The following is a 12202-nucleotide window of genomic DNA, read 5'->3' on the forward strand; positions in this document are numbered from 1 at the left end:
AACACGAAGGCAGATTACTACCTAAATGGAATCAATTTCGGTCAAGGGACAGTACCGAGAGATCTGGGGGTTCTTGTACACCACTCAATGAAGGTAAGCATGCAGGTACAGCAGGTAGTGAAGAAGGCTAATAGCATGCTGGCCTTCATAACAAGAGGGATCGAGTACAGAAGCAAAGAGGTTCTTCTGCAGGTGTACAGGGCCCTGGTGAGACCACACCTGGAGTACTGTGTGCAGTTCTGGTCTCCAAATTTGAGGAGAGACATTCCGGCTATTGAGGGAGTGCAGCGTAGGTTGACGAGGTCAATTCCTGGAATGGCGGGATTACCTTACACTGAAAGACTGGAGCGACTGGGCTCGTGTACCCTTGAGTTTAGAAGACTGAGAGGGGATCTGGTTGAGACATATAAGATTATCAAAGGATTGGACACTCTGGCGGCAGGAAACGTGAGTGCCGAAACAGAGGACACAGCTTAAAAATACGGGGTAGACCGTTTAGGACAGAGATGAGGAGAAACGTCTTCACCCAGAGAGTGGTGGCTGTGTGGAATGCTCTGCCCCAGAGGGCAGTGGAGGCCCAGTCTCTGGATTCATTGAAGAAAGAGTTGGACAGAGCTCTCAAGGATAGTGGAATCAAGGCTTATGGAGATAAGGCAGGAACAGGATACTGATTAAGGATGATCAGCCATGATCATATTGAATGGTGGTGCAGGCTCCAAGGGCAGAATGGCCAACTCCTGCACCTATTGTCTATTGCCCTCCTTTCCTGACTGCCAGCCGCAGACAGCGTGCAGCCCCAATCCCTTTCTTTCCCTCTTTCTTGCTGATTTTGGCAGCGCTCCGCTCTCCTCCCCTCCCTGTCTCCTGCCTGCAGCGGCAGCAAAAATAACCTGTCGCTGCATTGCGTGCGTGGCCCAACACGAGTGCAGAGGGGTGACTTGAGCAGCCCCTGCTGGCGGAAAAAGCCTACTGCACCTGGTATTCCCAGGCGGTCTCCCATCCAAGTACTAACCAGGCCTGAGTCTGCTTAGCTTCCGAGATCAGACAAGATCAGGCGTTTTCAGACTAGTATGGCCGTAGGCGCTGGCCGTAGGCGCTGGCCCCTGCCTTTTCTCCCCACTTCAAGGCGTGCTGGCCAGCCACATTTTCTTTGCTGCTCTTTCTCTTGATCCCCTTTGTTTTTTTTTTCTCTCTTTTCTCTTTGCTCTTCCTCCTCCGTGTGTGCTTCCCTCCCTCCCTCCAGCTAGCCCTTGCCCACCAGGCTCCTGTCGTCTCCCACATCCCCACACAGGCCGACTGCAAGACCTCCCCCTGCTTCATAGGGCTGCAGCCTGCATTCTCTCATCCTTCCACACTCCTCCACGCCTCCATTTCGGAATGGCAGGCAGTGACCAGTGGGGTACCGCAGGGATCAGTACTGGGACCGCAGCTTTTTACAATATATGTTCATGATATAGAAGATGCTATTAGCAATAACATTAGCAAATTTGCTGATGATACTGAGCTGGGTGGCAGGGTGAAATGTGATGAGGATGTTAGGAGATTACCGGGTGACCTGGACAAGTTAGGTGAGTGGTCAGATGCATGGCAGATGCACTTTAATGTGGATAAATGGATGCTTATCCACTTTGGTGGCAAGAACAGGAAGGCAGATTACTACCTAAATGGAATCAATTTCGGTCAAGGGACAGTACCGAGAGATCTGGGGGTTCTTGTACACCACTCAATGAAGGTAAGCATGCAGGTACAGCAGGTAGTGAAGAAGGCTAATAGCATGCTGGCCTTCATAACAAGAGGGATCGAGTACAGAAGCAAAGAGGTTCTTCTGCAGGTGTACAGGGCCCTGGTGAGACCACACCTGGAGTACTGTGTGCAGTTCTGGTCTCCAAATTTGAGGAGAGACATTCCGGCTATTGAGGGAGTGCAGCGTAGGTTGACGAGGTCAATTCCTGGAATGGCGGGATTACCTTACACTGAAAGACTGGAGCGACTGGGCTCGTGTACCCTTGAGTTTAGAAGACTGAGAGGGGATCTGGTTGAGACATATAAGATTATCAAAGGATTGGACACTCTGGCGGCAGGAAACGTGAGTGCCGAAACAGAGGACACAGCTTAAAAATACGGGGTAGACCGTTTAGGACAGAGATGAGGAGAAACGTCTTCACCCAGAGAGTGGTGGCTGTGTGGAATGCTCTGCCCCAGAGGGCAGTGGAGGCCCAGTCTCTGGATTCATTGAAGAAAGAGTTGGACAGAGCTCTCAAGGATAGTGGAATCAAGGCTTATGGAGATAAGGCAGGAACAGGATACTGATTAAGGATGATCAGCCATGATCATATTGAATGGTGGTGCAGGCTCCAAGGGCAGAATGGCCAACTCCTGCACCTATTGTCTATTGTCCTCCTTTCCTGACTGCCAGCCGCAGACAGCGTGCAGCCCCAATCCCTTTCTTTCCCTCTTTCTTGCTGATTTTGGCAGCGCTCCGCTCTCCTCCCCTCCCTGTCTCCTGCCTGCAGCGGCAGCAAAAATAACCTGTCGCTGCATTGCGTGCGTGGCCCAACACGAGTGCAGAGGGGTGACTTGAGCAGCCCCTGCTGGCGGAAAAAGCCTACTGCACCTGGTATTCCCAGGCGGTCTCCCATCCAAGTACTAACCAGGCCTGAGTCTGCTTAGCTTCCGAGATCAGACGAGATTGGGCGTTTTCAGACTAGTATGGCCGAAGGCGCTGGCCCCTGCCTTTTCTCCCCACTTCAAGGCGTGCTGGCCAGCCACATTTTCTTTGCTGCTCTTTCTCTTGATCCCCTTTGGTTTTTTTTTCTCTCTTTTCTCTTTGCTCTTCCTCCTCCGTGCGTGCTTCCCTCCCTCCCTCCCTCCCTCCAGCTAGCCCTTGCCCACCAGGCTCCTGTCGTCTCCCACATCCCCACACAGGCCGACTGCAAGACCTCCCCCTGCTTCATAGGGCTGCAGCCTGCATTCTCTCATCCTTCCACACTCCTCCACGCCTCCATTTCGGAATGGCAGGCAGTGACCTGTGGGGTACCGCAGGGATCAGTACTGGGACCGCAGCTTTTTACAATATATGTTCATGATATAGAAGATGCTATTAGCAATAACATTAGCAAATTTGCTGATGATACTGAGCTGGGTGGCAGGGTGAAATGTGATGAGGATGTTAGGAGATTACCGGGTGACCTGGACAAGTTAGGTGAGTGGTCAGATGCATGGCAGATGCACTTTAATGTGGATAAATGGATGCTTATCCACTTTGGTGGCAAGAACACGAAGGCAGATTACTACCTAAATGGAATCAATTTCGGTCAAGGGACAGTACCGAGAGATCTGGGGGTTCTTGTACACCACTCAATGAAGGTAAGCATGCAGGTACAGCAGGTAGTGAAGAAGGCTAATAGCATGCTGGCCTTCATAACAAGAGGGATCGAGTACAGAAGCAAAGAGGTTCTTCTGCAGGTGTACAGGGCCCTGGTGAGACCACACCTGGAGTACTGTGTGCAGTTCTGGTCTCCAAATTTGAGGAGAGACATTCCGGCTATTGAGGGAGTGCAGCGTAGGTTGACGAGGTCAATTCCTGGAATGGCGGGATTACCTTACACTGAAAGACTGGAGCGACTGGGCTCGTGTACCCTTGAGTTTAGAAGACTGAGAGGGGATCTGGTTGAGACATATAAGATTATCAAAGGATTGGACACTCTGGCGGCAGGAAACGTGAGTGCCGAAACAGAGGACACAGCTTAAAAATACGGGGTAGACCGTTTAGGACAGAGATGAGGAGAAACGTCTTCACCCAGAGAGTGGTGGCTGTGTGGAATGCTCTGCCCCAGAGGGCAGTGGAGGCCCAGTCTCTGGATTCATTGAAGAAAGAGTTGGACAGAGCTCTCAAGGATAGTGGAATCAAGGCTTATGGAGATAAGGCAGGAACAGGATACTGATTAAGGATGATCAGCCATGATCATATTGAATGGTGGTGCAGGCTCCAAGGGCAGAATGGCCAACTCCTGCACCTATTGTCTATTGCCCTCCTTTCCTGACTGCCAGCCGCAGACAGCGTGCAGCCCCAATCCCTTTCTTTCCCTCTTTCTTGCTGATTTTGGCAGCGCTCCGCTCTCCTCCCCTCCCTGTCTCCTGCCTGCAGCGGCAGCAAAAATAACCTGTCGCTGCATTGCGTGCGTGGCCCAACACGAGTGCAGAGGGGTGACTTGAGCAGCCCCTGCTGGCGGAAAAAGCCTACTGCACCTGGTATTCCCAGGCGGTCTCCCATCCAAGTACTAACCAGGCCTGAGTCTGCTTAGCTTCCGAGATCAGACGAGATCAGGCGTTTTCAGACTAGTATGGCCGAAGGCGCTGGCCCCTGCCTTTTCTCCCCACTTCAAGGCGTGCTGGCCAGCCACATTTTCTTTGCTGCTCTTTCTCTTGATCCCCTTTGTTTTTTTTTTCTCTCTTTTCTCTTTGCTCTTCCTCCTCCGTGCGTGCTTCCCTCCCTCCCTCCAGCTAGCCCTTGCCCACCAGGCTCCTGTCGTCTCCCACATCCCCACACAGGCCGACTGCAAGACCTCCCCCTGCTTCATAGGGCTGCAGCCTGCATTCTCTCATCCTTCCACACTCCTCCACGCCTCCATTTCGGAATGGCAGGCAGTGACCTGTGGGGTACCGCAGGGATCAGTACTGGGACCGCAGCTTTTTACAATATATGTTCATGATATAGAAGATGCTATTAGCAATAACATTAGCAAATTTGCTGATGATACTGAGCTGGGTGGCAGGGTGAAATGTGATGAGGATGTTAGGAGATTACCGGGTGACCTGGACAAGTTAGGTGAGTGGTCAGATGCATGGCAGATGCACTTTAATGTGGATAAATGGATGCTTATCCACTTTGGTGGCAAGAACACGAAGGCAGATTACTACCTAAATGGAATCAATTTCGGTCAAGGGACAGTACCGAGAGATCTGGGGGTTCTTGTACACCACTCAATGAAGGTAAGCATGCAGGTACAGCAGGTAGTGAAGAAGGCTAATAGCATGCTGGCCTTCATAACAAGAGGGATCGAGTACAGAAGCAAAGAGGTTCTTCTGCAGGTGTACAGGGCCCTGGTGAGACCACACCTGGAGTACTGTGTGCAGTTCTGGTCTCCAAATTTGAGGAGAGACATTCCGGCTATTGAGGGAGTGCAGCGTAGGTTGACGAGGTCAATTCCTGGAATGGCGGGATTACCTTACACTGAAAGACTGGAGCGACTGGGCTCGTGTACCCTTGAGTTTAGAAGACTGAGAGGGGATCTGGTTGAGACATATAAGATTATCAAAGGATTGGACACTCTGGCGGCAGGAAACGTGAGTGCCGAAACAGAGGACACAGCTTAAAAATACAGGGTAGACCGTTTAGGACAGAGATGAGGAGAAACGTCTTCACCCAGAGAGTGGTGGCTGTGTGGAATGCTCTGCCCCAGAGGGCAGTGGAGGCCCAGTCTCTGGATTCATTGAAGAAAGAGTTGGACAGAGCTCTCAAGGATAGTGGAATCAAGGCTTATGGAGATAAGGCAGGAACAGGATACTGATTAAGGATGATCAGCCATGATCATATTGAATGGTGGTGCAGGCTCCAAGGGCAGAATGGCCAACTCCTGCACCTATTGTCTATTGCCCTCCTTTCCTGACTGCCAGCCGCAGACAGCGTGCAGCCCCAATCCCTTTCTTTCCCTCTTTCTTGCTGATTTTGGCAGCGCTCCGCTCTCCTCCCCTCCCTGTCTCCTGCCTGCAGCGGCAGCAAAAATAACCTGTCGCTGCATTGCGTGCGTGGCCCAACACGAGTGCAGAGGGGTGACTTGAGCAGCCCCTGCTGGCGGAAAAAGCCAACTGCACCTGGTATTCCAAGGCGGTCTCCCATCCAAGTACTAACCAGGCCTGAGTCTGCTTAGCTTCCGAGATCAGACGAGATCAGACGTTTTCAGACTAGTATGGCCGTAGGCGCTGGCCCCTGCCTTTTCTCCCCACTTCAAGGCGTGCTGGCCAGCCACATTTTCTTTGCTGCTCTTTCTCTTGATCCCCTTTGGTTTTTTTTTCTCTCTTTTCTCTTTGCTCTTCCTCCTCCGTGCGTGCTTCCCTCCCTCCCTCCAGCTAGCCCTTGCCCACCAGGCTCCTGTCGTCTCCCACATCCCCACACAGGCCGACTGCAAGACCTCCCCCTGCTTCATAGGGCTGCAGCCTGCATTCTCTCATCCTTCCACACTCCTCCACGCCTCCATTTCGGAATGGCAGGCAGTGACCTGTGGGGTACCGCAGGGATCAGTACTGGGACCGCAGCTTTTTACAATATATGTTCATGATATAGAAGATGCTAATCGCAATAACATTAGCAAATTTGCTGATGATACTGAGCTGGGTGGCAGGGTGAAATGTGATGAGGATGTTAGGAGATTACCGGGTGACCTGGACAAGTTAGGTGAGTGGTCAGATGCATGGCAGATGCACTTTAATGTGGATAAATGGATGCTTATCCACTTTGGTGGCAAGAACACGAAGGCAGATTACTACCTAAATGGAATCAATTTCGGTCAAGGGACAGTACCGAGAGATCTGGGGGTTCTTGTACACCACTCAATGAAGGTAAGCATGCAGGTACAGCAGGTAGTGAAGAAGGCTAATAGCATGCTGGCCTTCATAACAAGAGGGATCGAGTACAGAAGCAAAGAGGTTCTTCTGCAGGTGTACAGGGCCCTGGTGAGACCACACCTGGAGTACTGTGTGCAGTTCTGGTCTCCAAATTTGAGGAGAGACATTCCGGCTATTGAGGGAGTGCAGCGTAGGTTGACGAGGTCAATTCCTGGAATGGCGGGATTACCTTACACTGAAAGACTGGAGCGACTGGGCTCGTGTACCCTTGAGTTTAGAAGACTGAGAGGGGATCTGGTTGAGACATATAAGATTATCAAAGGATTGGACACTCTGGCGGCAGGAAACGTGAGTGCCGAAACAGAGGACACAGCTTAAAAATACAGGGTAGACCGTTTAGGACAGAGATGAGGAGAAACGTCTTCACCCAGAGAGTGGTGGCTGTGTGGAATGCTCTGCCCCAGAGGGCAGTGGAGGCCCAGTCTCTGGATTCATTGAAGAAAGAGTTGGACAGAGCTCTCAAGGATAGTGGAATCAAGGCTTATGGAGATAAGGCAGGAACAGGATACTGATTAAGGATGATCAGCCATGATCATATTGAATGGTGGTGCAGGCTCCAAGGGCAGAATGGCCAACTCCTGCACCTATTGTCTATTGCCCTCCTTTCCTGACTGCCAGCCGCAGACAGCGTGCAGCCCCAATCCCTTTCTTTCCCTCTTTCTTGCTGATTTTGGCAGCGCTCCGCTCTCCTCCCCTCCCTGTCTCCTGCCTGCAGCGGCAGCAAAAATAACCTGTCGCTGCATTGCGTGCGTGGCCCAACACGAGTGCAGAGGGGTGACTTGAGCAGCCCCTGCTGGCGGAAAAAGCCAACTGCACCTGGTATTCCAAGGCGGTCTCCCATCCAAGTACTAACCAGGCCTGAGTCTGCTTAGCTTCCGAGATCAGACGAGATCAGACGTTTTCAGACTAGTATGGCCGTAGGCGCTGGCCCCTGCCTTTTCTCCCCACTTCAAGGCGTGCTGGCCAGCCACATTTTCTTTGCTGCTCTTTCTCTTGATCCCCTTTGGTTTTTTTTTCTCTCTTTTCTCTTTGCTCTTCCTCCTCCGTGCGTGCTTCCCTCCCTCCCTCCAGCTAGCCCTTGCCCACCAGGCTCCTGTCGTCTCCCACATCCCCACACAGGCCGACTGCAAGACCTCCCCCTGCTTCATAGGGCTGCAGCCTGCATTCTCTCATCCTTCCACACTCCTCCACGCCTCCATTTCGGAATGGCAGGCAGTGACCTGTGGGGTACCGCAGGGATCAGTACTGGGACCGCAGCTTTTTACAATATATGTTCATGATATAGAAGATGCTAATCGCAATAACATTAGCAAATTTGCTGATGATACTGAGCTGGGTGGCAGGGTGAAATGTGATGAGGATGTTAGGAGATTACCGGGTGACCTGGACAAGTTAGGTGAGTGGTCAGATGCATGGCAGATGCACTTTAATGTGGATAAATGGATGCTTATCCACTTTGGTGGCAAGAACACGAAGGCAGATTACTACCTAAATGGAATCAATTTCGGTCAAGGGACAGTACCGAGAGATCTGGGGGTTCTTGTACACCACTCAATGAAGGTAAGCATGCAGGTACAGCAGGTAGTGAAGAAGGCTAATAGCATGCTGGCCTTCATAACAAGAGGGATCGAGTACAGAAGCAAAGAGGTTCTTCTGCAGGTGTACAGGGCCCTGGTGAGACCACACCTGGAGTACTGTGTGCAGTTCTGGTCTCCAAATTTGAGGAGAGACATTCCGGCTATTGAGGGAGTGCAGCGTAGGTTGACGAGGTCAATTCCTGGAATGGCGGGATTACCTTACACTGAAAGACTGGAGCGACTGGGCTCGTGTACCCTTGAGTTTAGAAGACTGAGAGGGGATCTGGTTGAGACATATAAGATTATCAAAGGATTGGACACTCTGGCGGCAGGAAACGTGAGTGCCGAAACAGAGGACACAGCTTAAAAATACGGGGTAGACCGTTTAGGACAGAGATGAGGAGAAACGTCTTCACCCAGAGAGTGGTGGCTGTGTGGAATGCTCTGCCCCAGAGGGCAGTGGAGGCCCAGTCTCTGGATTCATTGAAGAAAGAGTTGGACAGAGCTCTCAAGGATAGTGGAATCAAGGCTTATGGAGATAAGGCAGGAACAGGATACTGATTAAGGATGATCAGCCATGATCATATTGAATGGTGGTGCAGGCTCCAAGGGCAGAATGGCCAACTCCTGCACCTATTGTCTATTGCCCTCCTTTCCTGACTGCCAGCCGCAGACAGCGTGCAGCCCCAATCCCTTTCTTTCCCTCTTTCTTGCTGACTTTGGCAGCGCTCCGCTCTCCTCCCCTCCCTGTCTCCTGCCTGCAGCGGCAGCAAAAATAACCTGTCGCTGCATTGCGTGCGTGGCCCAACACGAGTGCAGAGGGGTGACTTGAGCAGCCCCTGCTGGCGGAAAAAGCCTACTGCACCTGGTATTCCCAGGCGGTCTCCCATCCAAGTACTAACCAGGCCTGAGTCTGCTTAGCTTCCGAGATCAGACGAGATCGGGCGTTTTCAGACTAGTATGGCCGTAGGCGCTGGCCCCTGCCTTTTCTCCCCACTTCAAGGCGTGCTGGCCAGCCACATTTTCTTTGCTGCTCTTTCTCTTGATCCCCTTTGTTTTTTTTTTCTCTCTTTTCTCTTTGCTCTTCCTCCTCCGTGCGTGCTTCCCTCCCTCCCTCCAGCTAGCCCTTGCCCACCAGGCTCCTGTCGTCTCCCACATCCCCACACAGGCCGACTGCAAGACCTCCCCCTGCTTCATAGGGCTGCAGCCTGCATTCTCTCATCCTTCCACACTCCTCCACGCCTCCATTTCGGAATGGCAGGCAGTGACCAGTGGGGTACCGCAGGGATCAGTACTGGGACCGCAGCTTTTTACAATATATGTTCATGATATAGAAGATGCTATTAGCAATAACATTAGCAAATTTGCTGATGATACTGAGCTGGGTGGCAGGGTGAAATGTGATGAGGATGTTAGGAGATTACCGGGTGACCTGGACAAGTTAGGTGAGTGGTCAGATGCATGGCAGATGCACTTTAATGTGGATAAATGGATGCTTATCCACTTTGGTGGCAAGAACAGGAAGGCAGATTACTACCTAAATGGAATCAATTTCGGTCAAGGGACAGTACCGAGAGATCTGGGGGTTCTTGTACACCACTCAATGAAGGTAAGCATGCAGGTACAGCAGGTAGTGAAGAAGGCTAATAGCATGCTGGCCTTCATAACAAGAGGGATCGAGTACAGAAGCAAAGAGGTTCTTCTGCAGGTGTACAGGGCCCTGGTGAGACCACACCTGGAGTACTGTGTGCAGTTCTGGTCTCCAAATTTGAGGAGAGACATTCCGGCTATTGAGGGAGTGCAGCGTAGGTTGACGAGGTCAATTCCTGGAATGGCGGGATTACCTTACACTGAAAGACTGGAGCGACTGGGCTCGTGTACCCTTGAGTTTAGAAGACTGAGAGGGGATCTGGTTGAGACATATAAGATTATCAAAGGATTGGACACTCTGGCGGCAGGAAACGTGAGTGCCGAAACAGAGGACACAGCTTAAAAATACGGGGTAGACCGTTTAGGACAGAGATGAGGAGAAACGTCTTCACCCAGAGAGTGGTGGCTGTGTGGAATGCTCTGCCCCAGAGGGCAGTGGAGGCCCAGTCTCTGGATTCATTGAAGAAAGAGTTGGACAGAGCTCTCAAGGATATTGGAATCAAGGCTTATGGAGATAAGGCAGGAACAGGATACTGATTAAGGATGATCAGCCATGATCATATTGAATGGTGGTGCAGGCTCCAAGGGCAGAATGGCCAACTCCTGCACCTATTGTCTATTGCCCTCCTTTCCTGACTGCCAGCCGCAGACAGCGTGCAGCCCCAATCCCTTTCTTTCCCTCTTTCTTGCTGATTTTGGCAGCGCTCCGCTCTCCTCCCCTCCCTGTCTCCTGCCTGCAGCGGCAGCAAAAATAACCTGTCGCTGCATTGCGTGCGTGGCCCAACACGAGTGCAGAGGGGTGACTTGAGCAGCCCCTGCTGGCGGAAAAAGCCTACTGCACCTGGTATTCCCAGGCGGTCTCCCATCCAAGTACTAACCAGGCCTGAGTCTGCTTAGCTTCCGAGATCAGACGAGATCAGGCGTTTTCAGACTAGTATGGCCGTAGGCGCTGGCCCCTGCCTTTTCTCCCCACTTCAAGGCGTGCTGGCCAGCCACATTTTCTTTGCTGCTCTTTCTCTTGATCCCCTTTGGTTTTTTTTTCTCTCTTTTCTCTTTGCTCTTCCTCCTCCGTGCGTGCTTCCCTCCCTCCCTCCAGCTAGCCCTTGCCCACCAGGCTCCTGTCGTCTCCCACATCCCCACACAGGCCGACTGCAAGACCTCCCCCTGCTTCATAGGGCTGCAGCCTGCATTCTCTCATCCTTCCACACTCCTCCACGCCTCCATTTCGGAATGGCAGGCAGTGACCTGTGGGGTACCGCAGGGATCAGTACTGGGACCGCAGCTTTTTACAATATATGTTCATGATATAGAAGATGCTATTAGCAATAACATTAGCAAATTTGCTGATGATACTGAGCTGGGTGGCAGGGTGAAATGTGATGAGGATGTTAGGAGATTACCGGGTGACCTGGACAAGTTAGGTGAGTGGTCAGATGCATGGCAGATGCACTTTAATGTGGATAAATGGATGCTTATCCACTTTGGTGGCAAGAACAGGAAGGCAGATTACTACCTAAATGGAATCAATTTCGGTCAAGGGACAGTACCGAGAGATCTGGGGGTTCTTGTACACCACTCAATGAAGGTAAGCATGCAGGTACAGCAGGTAGTGAAGAAGGCTAATAGCATGCTGGCCTTCATAACAAGAGGGATCGAGTACAGAAGCAAAGAGGTTCTTCTGCAGGTGTACAGGGCCCTGGTGAGACCACACCTGGAGTACTGTGTGCAGTTCTGGTCTCCAAATTTGAGGAGAGACATTCCGGCTATTGAGGGAGTGCAGCGTAGGTTGACGAGGTCAATTCCTGGAATGGCGGGATTACCTTACACTGAAAGACTGGAGCGACTGGGCTCGTGTACCCTTGAGTTTAGAAGACTGAGAGGGGATCTGGTTGAGACATATAAGATTATCAAAGGATTGGACACTCTGGCGGCAGGAAACGTGAGTGCCGAAACAGAGGACACAGCTTAAAAATACGGGGTAGACCGTTTAGGACAGAGATGAGGAGAAACGTCTTCACCCAGAGAGTGGTGGCTGTGTGGAATGCTCTGCCCCAGAGGGCAGTGGAGGCCCAGTCTCTGGATTCATTGAAGAAAGAGTTGGACAGAGCTCTCAAGGATAGTGGAATCAAGGCTTATGGAGATAAGGCAGGAACAGGATACTGATTAAGGATGATCAGCCATGATCATATTGAATGGTGGTGCAGGCTCCAAGGGCAGAATGGCCAACTCCTGCACCTATTGTCTATTGCCCTCCTTTCCTGACTGCCAGCCGCAGACAGCGTGCAGCCCCA

At 51.6% G+C, this 12202-nt stretch overlaps 7 non-coding genes across 7 annotated transcripts; all 7 read right to left on the reverse strand.

Annotated features, from left to right (window-relative positions):
- Positions 1-963: 963 nt before the first annotated feature.
- LOC140469628 (5S ribosomal RNA) lies at positions 964-1082 on the reverse strand. The gene has a single exon (XR_011956180.1). It is a non-coding gene; the product is annotated as a 5S ribosomal RNA (ribosomal RNA).
- A 1520-nt stretch (positions 1083-2602) lies between these two features.
- On the reverse strand, positions 2603-2721 carry LOC140470462 (5S ribosomal RNA). Its single transcript, XR_011956488.1, has one exon. It is a non-coding gene; the product is annotated as a 5S ribosomal RNA (ribosomal RNA).
- Positions 2722-4236: 1515 nt separating this feature from the next.
- Positions 4237-4355, reverse strand: LOC140469326 (5S ribosomal RNA). Its single transcript, XR_011956066.1, has one exon. It is a non-coding gene; the product is annotated as a 5S ribosomal RNA (ribosomal RNA).
- Positions 4356-5862: 1507 nt separating this feature from the next.
- LOC140471158 (5S ribosomal RNA) lies at positions 5863-5981 on the reverse strand. The gene has a single exon (XR_011956874.1). It is a non-coding gene; the product is annotated as a 5S ribosomal RNA (ribosomal RNA).
- Positions 5982-7488: 1507 nt separating this feature from the next.
- Positions 7489-7607, reverse strand: LOC140471164 (5S ribosomal RNA). Its single transcript, XR_011956875.1, has one exon. It is a non-coding gene; the product is annotated as a 5S ribosomal RNA (ribosomal RNA).
- Positions 7608-9114: 1507 nt separating this feature from the next.
- LOC140473747 (5S ribosomal RNA) lies at positions 9115-9233 on the reverse strand. The gene has a single exon (XR_011958586.1). It is a non-coding gene; the product is annotated as a 5S ribosomal RNA (ribosomal RNA).
- Positions 9234-10740: 1507 nt separating this feature from the next.
- LOC140475865 (5S ribosomal RNA) lies at positions 10741-10859 on the reverse strand. The gene has a single exon (XR_011960350.1). It is a non-coding gene; the product is annotated as a 5S ribosomal RNA (ribosomal RNA).
- Positions 10860-12202: the final 1343 nt, after the last annotated feature.

This window comes from Chiloscyllium punctatum, chromosome 3, assembly GCF_047496795.1.
Source record: "Chiloscyllium punctatum isolate Juve2018m chromosome 3, sChiPun1.3, whole genome shotgun sequence".
Classification (NCBI taxonomy): Eukaryota; Metazoa; Chordata; class Chondrichthyes; order Orectolobiformes; family Hemiscylliidae; genus Chiloscyllium; species Chiloscyllium punctatum.